This window comes from Coptis chinensis, chromosome 1 (assembly GCF_015680905.1).
Source record: "Coptis chinensis isolate HL-2020 chromosome 1, ASM1568090v1, whole genome shotgun sequence".
Taxonomy (NCBI): domain Eukaryota; kingdom Viridiplantae; phylum Streptophyta; class Magnoliopsida; order Ranunculales; family Ranunculaceae; genus Coptis; species Coptis chinensis.
This window is the reverse complement of record NC_141456.1, coordinates 88,634,579-88,643,178: the sequence shown is the minus strand read 5'-3', so window position 1 is coordinate 88,643,178 and position 8,600 is coordinate 88,634,579. Positions and strand designations below refer to the sequence as shown.

General features: G+C 36.3%; 2 pseudogenes; one reads left to right on the top strand and one right to left on the bottom strand.

The window, feature by feature from the left end:
- Window positions 1-6,678: 6,678 nt before the first annotated feature.
- LOC147525686 (small ribosomal subunit protein eS8 pseudogene) lies at window positions 6,679-7,321 on the bottom strand (annotated as a pseudogene).
- Window positions 7,322-7,341: 20 nt separating this feature from the next.
- Window positions 7,342-7,964, top strand: LOC147525685 (large ribosomal subunit protein eL27x-like; annotated as a pseudogene).
- Window positions 7,965-8,600: the final 636 nt, after the last annotated feature.

The following is an 8,600-nucleotide window of genomic DNA, read 5'->3' as shown; positions in this document are numbered from 1 at the left end:
TAGGATTGATTCAAGTTTTCAAAACTTCTAAGTCTTGGGGATCTGACTTAAAACGACCCACCTTTTTAAATTTTCAGTCAAACTTATTCAAAACCCAAAAAAATTAATTAAAATTTTCCTTCGGTTATCTGTACATATTTCCCAACAGTTCCTTTTCGTTTCTTTCCATCACCTGTTTTTCATCCACTGTTGGATGTGAGTGTACCCTATACCGTTACATTATATTTTCAATACTGATCGTTTTGGTAGCTCACGGGTCAAGATTAGAAGAATAACGAAGCACAGATCGGCTCTTGAAGTTGGCAAGGTACTAAGGGCATGATTGGAATTATTTGATTTCATTTAGGCTTGGGCCAAAATTTCGAAATAACTTAAAAAGGCATGTGCGAGGCACGTGCCATCATATTGTATATATAACTCGTGTCTACTCAACCTCATAATCATCCCCAAATTTTCCAAAACCCTAGCCACCAATTTCAGCTTGTGCATGCCCCTTTTCAACTCATGACCGCCTATTCACCCCAAAACACCACCACTCCATTTTTTCACAGCCTACCCCATTTTCGACCCCCATTCCAACCAGAAACCCAAATTTTATCAATTCCTACTCCAAATGGCTCGATTTCTTTAAATCATGCCAAAGCAAAATTTTGAACCCATCTTCAATTCTAATTTGTTTGAAGTGCACTTCAAGGCTGAGATTAGAAGAAGAGGATGGGAACCCCTAGTTTTGTTGGGTCGTGCAGCTTATTCTCCCTCTTTCACTCTTTCATTCTATAATGGTATGCTTAGAGGGGAGGATGACCACATCACGGTTGTCAAAGATGGCCACTCGCTTGAGCTCACCAAGGAGGTGGTGAGTGGAGTTATGGGGATTCCTCTAAAAACTTATGATCAAACAGAACAGTCCCCAAATGGTAAAACCATCGATGTGGTGATGATAGAGACACTTCTCGAGGGGGTAAAAAACCCCAAGTCTCACTGCTCGTTTCAGAGTTCGCTATGAAGGAACCAGTTGGCAGTATCTCAATGGACAACCTATAGAACTTGTTAGGCTCAGCCAAGCTTTCTGATATAGGTAAGGCGATTGTTTATATATTTGTATTCTTCAAGAATAGAAGAATAGCTTCTACATCGTCTCCATTATCTTTGAGCAACTCTACAAACCAAAGAAGTCAGTCGCCCCTCTACCAGTGCTGGTCACTAGGATCATGCAGCACTGGCGGTTCGATACCACAAACTCCCTAGTGGAGGTCAGGGATGCTACCACAGGTCCTATCTATGCCCACTGCATCCAAAAGTTTTGGTATCCACCTGCTACCAGAGCCGTCGAGCAAGCACGTCCGACTGAGAAAGTGGATTACTTCGCTAAAGATGCCACTCAACAGTTCACTCAGCCCATGGATGGAATTCACTTCCTCCATGGAGGCCAAAGGATTCTGCATGCGTATATCCACCAGCTCAGGTGTCACACCCCAAATTTCCAGAAATTTAAAATAGGGAATTATCCAAGATATAATTATCTCAATCGACACCCTATTTAATCATCTGAAAACCCAGGATGAAACGAAACCCTAATATCATATTATCAACCACGACATTAAAATATGAGATCAAATTTAAAACCAAAAGGAACAATCCTTCAATCACATTATTAAACTACAAAGAAACTAACCAACTCTATTACAATTGTCTCAAAGCAAAACCGTACACTTTAGAAAAACTTAAACCAAAAGACTCCAAGAGCAAATTCAAATCACGTGTCCTCATCCACTGCATTCCACCATCTATGTTTCCAAAAACACACCCACGTTGCAAAACAAAGCAAACATAGGTCAGCAAATTGAATTTGCTGGTATGAGTAAGACAAAAATAAAAACAACAAGTTTAATATTTCAAATAAAGAAATATACTATTACAATCATTTCAACTTGGAAGACAAGTTAGTTCCGTTTTCTCAAAACGGCTTGTAGTTTCTTCCAAAGTAAGATTTCACCCCCAATATACAATTCTAAGAATATCATATAACAGTACTCATCATTCCCATTTTCCAAAATAACTCACATCATAAATACCACTTATATTCCACTTATTAAATGTACATATGATAACCTAATTAAATATGAGTTTGACACACCTTACCTTTAAGCCAACACGTCGTCTTAGGGTGGGATATTTACGTCCCTACATAAAAGATTAATAGATCATACCCTCCTGCAAAACAAAGTTAGACATCACAATAAAATGATTTATCTCAGCCAGTCAAATTTCCATTCAAAATCGAACCTCATTTAAGAAATTTAAGTCTAATTGATACAACCTGGTTCGTCCCGTATATTCAGGGAATACCACTTATCATAATATTTATATCAAGGGTAGTCATTCATATGACACCATTACATCATAAAGTTTCTACGTGCATAACCATAGATCTCAGACTATCACAAGTCATTAATATTTTCATAATAACATATCAAGTTACAGTCATTTTGCAATCACATAAAAGATCACAAACATTCACTAATATTATTCAAAGTCACACTTGACATCCATAACTGTAGGAACTGCTATTCAGAATGCAAATATTTCTATAAATTGCGAGAACCCACGCGCAACGGAATCAATGGGGTTCTCACGATTTTGAATAGAGAACATACATTTTCGATTCGGTTTAGATAACTCTGAGAATCCAAGCTTAATGAATCCGAAATCAACCCCTTGATATTCTGTTGTATTCCTTTAGAACAGATTGGACGTTGTGTGGGCAACGATATACCAATCCCCTTCTTTCTCACAAAGCTAGATCCAATTTTGGATCTATCTTTCCTTGCCTCTTTTTCTAATCCAGTGAATAGTGAATTTCGGCCAGAGAGAGAGTATTCTATTTATAGGCTACAATAGGGACCATGAGGAGAAATTAGGGTTGGGCCTCCTGACGGGCTTGGGCTTCCCATGTTCGCCCAGAACACACGGCCCAAGTCCGTCAACAAATAGCTTATTCCACTAAAGGCCATTGTTGCACTACTGCCCTAATCCTAAATTATGTGTCAGCGTTTATGGGCTCCATATTATATACTCGTTGATCTCCCCGTGTTTAAGATATCGAATGTCCGTTGATTAAGTCAAGTTACTGACAAATACATTAATCAACTTTTTATGTTCTTGAGTAGTACCACTCAACCTCATTGTCATGTTAGAATAAATCCACCTGCAGGGTTTACATGACAATCTTTTTGAGCTCCTCAAGGGGACATCATCAACCCGACTTCTTGCGGGACACAGATTCCTTCTATAATCAACATCACACCTTACATACAATGTCATTACCCAATCCATCGAGTTTGTTGATTCACAAATAAATCTCACTCATTGATGATTTAAAACAATGTACAATACATGTAAGTGCCCGTTATTATATCCGGATTAGGAGGACAAGTATCCATAATAACAGAGGCGTTTGTTCTCTTATATAGTCAGTATAAGGAAAAATAACCTCACTTGGTCCTGTTTGATACACACAAAGTGTATTAGTGTAATCCTATAGTCAAGATAGACTAATACCATATTATACTACAACCGTACCAATGGTTTGTCCAAATCCATCTAGGTTGTGAACGATTACTTATACTTTGTAAGGTACTGATGATATAATCTTCTGTGTGTCCACACCATATCATCTACAACATAAAGTATTAGACACATGCATATAACTAATAACATATATAATATGCATAATATTTGGCCATATGATTCTCATTCAAAATATAAAGAATTAGAGTTAATACAAAAGTAATGGTTTTAGTATATAACCCTATCAATAACATCACACAAATTTACATATTTTTAGTTCATTCAATTCCACAATGTATCTTATTTAATAATCACTTATTTACTGACCTCACTTTTAGTTCCTACTTCATGATTTGCACTTCACACATTTGCCAAATCACACATACCTGTGTGCCTCTCTTACACCGAGTACCACTACAAGACATATGTCCCAAGCAGGTAGGGCAGGAAATGGAGCGGGTTCGGGTCGGATTCTCACTCAAAACTCTTTACCATATCCGGATCCATCCGGATTCGGGTCGGATTTCGAATATCCATATCCACTAAAAACACACAAAAATACACTATTTTAATGATTTTCATATATAAATCTAAGATATAAATTATTTTTAGGCATCAAAATATAAATCTTGTTAAAATAGTTCGGGTTTTCGGATATTCGGGTCGGATAATTTAGATTCGGATATGGTCTATTTGGATAAAAATGAATTCGGATATGGGTCGGATTCGGGTTGATCCCGTACCATTCCCATCCCTACAAGCAGGGATATTGCCTCCAAGAACATATTTACATCTTGCAAACTCGTAACTTGTAAGTCACAACTATCTCTAGGCTTTCCATTCGCATAATCACAGCTTCTTATGGGCATTCAATATCTCAGGTCATTCATGGCACATTCAATGAATACCTTGGGTCATTCCCGCCACATTCAAGGAATACCCATCATACACTAACAGGTCATTCATGGTACATTCAATGAATACCTTGGGTCATTCCTGCCACATTCAAGGAATACCTATCATAACACTAATAGGTCATTCATGGCACATTCAATGAATACCTTGGGTCATTCCTACCACATTCAAGGAATACCCATCATAACACTAACAGGTCATTCATGGCACATTCAATGAATACCTTCCTATCACATGACATATCAAGTTATAATATATATTATTACCAAATCTTGAGGCATGGAGAGTTCTAAAGGTGTGGTCGACTCGTTGAAAATATTATTCTCAGCTCACTTATCATTGTACTAGCATTAATCATGCATAACAATTGATCACACGTGCAAAAAGTTATTTTCACGCATCAATGCAAATCAATCACGTATTTAAATATCACTGAATGCAACACGAATGGTCATCAATCAAATACACTTCAAATAGCCACAATCACGTACATAACTAAATACTAACATTATATTCATATAGTTATCACAAAAACTAATATATAATATATAATATAGTGGCTGCACTTTTGCTCAAAGCTGCTTACGTATCCAAATCTTTCAAGATTAGAATCAAGCCTTACGTAGCTCTTAACCAATAAATATCAACATCCTTGTATGTATCTTTAAGGAAAATAATAATTTATACTATATAGAATCACATACAATAAGTTTCAAATACTCCAATAATCATATACGTAAAGTTTCATACCCAGAGATACACTATGAATCTTTAAATCCAAAAATTCACAAATGGATATTTCTCTACTTTTTATTCTAAAAAAAAATGATCTTATGAACCATGTCGGTTCCAAATAAAACCATAGTCTAAAAGTAGGCTACAAACACTATATAAAACACCCAATAAGAGGTTAAGAGACTCTTAGTTCATTATTAGACATATTTCCCAAAACAGGTTCACACAAACAAAGGATAACACGGTAGGTTTTCTAGCTAACTTGTCAAAGCAATAACTTTTTCTACAATTATCCAAATAACATGTAACTTAATTATTTAGAAATTAGGGCATGTAGACCTATTTTTTCATGTAGAACTCAAAGTCCCAACCTCAGCCTATCTAGAAGAAAACTTAGGGCGAAAACGGTAAAAGTCTTAATTTTCAGCAAACTAGATTTCTGACGGACTATCTTCCAAATCGCACAACTCTTGCCACAGATATCCAAATGCATCAAGGTTTTTTGGGTTGAAAATCTAACACACAGAACTTACTTTCTTATGTTTTACAAAAATACTCAATCTCATTCAAAATGTGCCAAAACTAGGCTCGAACACAGTGCGCAGAAACTGATTTCTGACGCACTATTTTCTGCCAGTCAAACTTCCAGACGCCATAATTAATTATGATGCACTATCTCCACAGACCTCAGAATGCATCAAGTCCAATTTAGTTGGAAAGAAGACTTATAAAACTCACCTTTTCATGTTTTACAAAACCTCTAACTCTCCCCCTAGCTTTATGCAATTTGTGATCAAACCCTATGCATAAAACTATTTTCTGACGAATAGAATTTCTGATGCGTAGAATTGTCGAGGTCATATATTTTCCATCACTCATCCAAATTAAGTGAGGCTCACTGCGTCGGATAAAAGACTATCTAAGGTTTCATTATGTTTTGGTTTCGCACAAATCTACTAAGTATAGTGTCATATACACTTCCTACAATGCAACATGTCCAAAATATGTGCACAAACAGTCATCATATATTGAAGTCAGTTTTCATAATCTTAAACATGAGTATGAACTCGGGTTAAAGTATGAGGTTGTACCTCTATAAGTCTAGATTCTAATGGTTTTGGAATGAGTTTATGATTATTTAATACCACGTACTTTCATTTTTTTTCCCTAAATGGTACCCATACTTTTTTTTCTCGCCAATTAGTACCCCGAACTCTCAATTTGTTTCAATTTAATACCTCAGTCGCTTTTCCGTCTCATTCCGTCCAATTTTGCTAAAGGATTTACTATTTATTTTTTTTTATTTTTTTTGAAGCAGAATGTTGAAAATATTCATAGAATGATTATGTATCAACCATAATATCCGTTACGCAAAAGAAAAACAAAACCATTGTCTAAACATTAAGTTGTTGAAATCTTATAAGAAATTAAATGATAACAAAAAACATAATTCTCTGCTTATGCAGCACCAACACTGCCCTTGCCCTTCTCCCTCTGGAGTTTTTTCATGTAGAACTCCAACTCTTTTCCCTCTAAGATGTATCCATTAGCTCTGCCACACTGACTAGGGTGGGAAGAGATACAGGCCAGCAGCCTCCCACCACCTAACTGCTCTTCGATGTGAGAATCCAGTTTCTGCTCTTCCTTGCACTTATCTAGTTTCCTAAGCACATGCTGAGTCTTCTTAACTCCTTCTACAGTAGCCTCACCCTCCTCGGCACCTTCCTTCTTGGCAGTGGATTTCTTCTTCCTGCCAATTTCTACCCCCTAGTGCTGAAGATACCACTACCTAAATGGTGCAACATCTACTTGAATGATGGCGCTCTTTACCAAAGTTTGAGTCCTGACAAGCTCATTGTTGGAGGCATTGTAAACCACATCAAGAAGATGGGTCTTCCTAGTGACAGCCTCACTACCTCATGAGAAGTTTCCAGTGTCCAATATGAGAGCCCTCCATTTAACATTGCCTCCCCTGACACAAATTCTTCTCACAGTTTTGTTGCTGGAGAGCTTAGTGTTAGCAGGTTGGCGACCGAGCTCATACTTTCGTTTCTTCCTCCAACTCTTCTTCTTTCCACCAGTTGCACGTCTTTTGTGCATCAAATCATGAGACGTCTGAAAATGGTGAAATTTCTGAAACAAACAAAGTTGTGATTGTTTTACAAGGCCGATATGCAGGTCGTAAGGCAGTGATAATAAAATGATATGATGATAGAACACGTGACAGACCATATGGACATTGTTTAGTAGCTGGTGTCTTAAAATAACCTAAAAAAGTGATTCGAAAAGACTCAGCCAAAAAAACAGCTAAGAAATCACGTGTTAAAACATTTGTGATGCTTGTGAATTATAATCACATAATGCCAACTAGGTATACATTGGATGTTGATTTGAAAGATGTGGCTAGTTTGGAAACATTGGGTCAAGGGATAAGAAGGTTACTGCTGCTAAGGAGATTAAAGCTAGGTTTGAGGAAAGGTTTAAAACTGGGAAGAATAGGTGGTTCTTTTCTAAGCTCAGGTTCTGAGGTTTAAGATTTGGTTATTGCCTTTTTTAAATGTTTTGGTGAAATGGGGTTGTTAGAAATGTAATTTTGAGACTTTGGTTTTGTTTCTGTTATGGAGTATTATGAGTTTTGAGATATTTTCAAGTATTTAATCACAAGAGATACCCATGATTGCTGACTATTGAGAGAGGCGACTCCTCTTTTCTTCTTCTTTCTTCTCAAACTCACTCTCTCTCTCTCTCTCTCGCTCTCTGAGTTTCTTGAAGTTGTGTATTCACATGAAAGGAATTAATTATGTTTCAGGAGATTTTTTAGATTTTTCAAACTCAAACTCGCGGAAAGGAGCTAGAGAAACTCATGGGAAATGAGCTTTTTAAACATACAGAATCATTCTACGGATATTTTCAACATTCTGCTTCACAAAAAAAAAGAAAAAAAGAAAAAAAATAGTAGTCAATTTGAATAGTAAATCTGTTAGCGAAATTGGACGGAATGAGATGGAAAAGAGACTGAGGTACTAAATTGAAAGTTCGGGGAACTAATAGGCGAGAAAAAAAGTACGGTTACCTTTTAGGAAAAAAAATAAAAGTACGTGGTACTAAATAGTCATAAACTCTTTTGGAATCAACACAAAAGAGTAAATTTTTTATTTTATATGATTTTATTACTACAGACTACTCAGTTCCAGTCCCAGTTTCTGAATCAGACTTCAACTTCAATTACAATATGCAAAACGACTAGATACGAAATTTTACAAAACACAAAAGTTGTAGATATGCGTGTCTACAGTAAACATGCGTTGGATTCATATCAAAAAAATCAAAATCGAATTTTTTATGCTTAAATTACCAAGAACAGTTCTAAAATTCTGAAA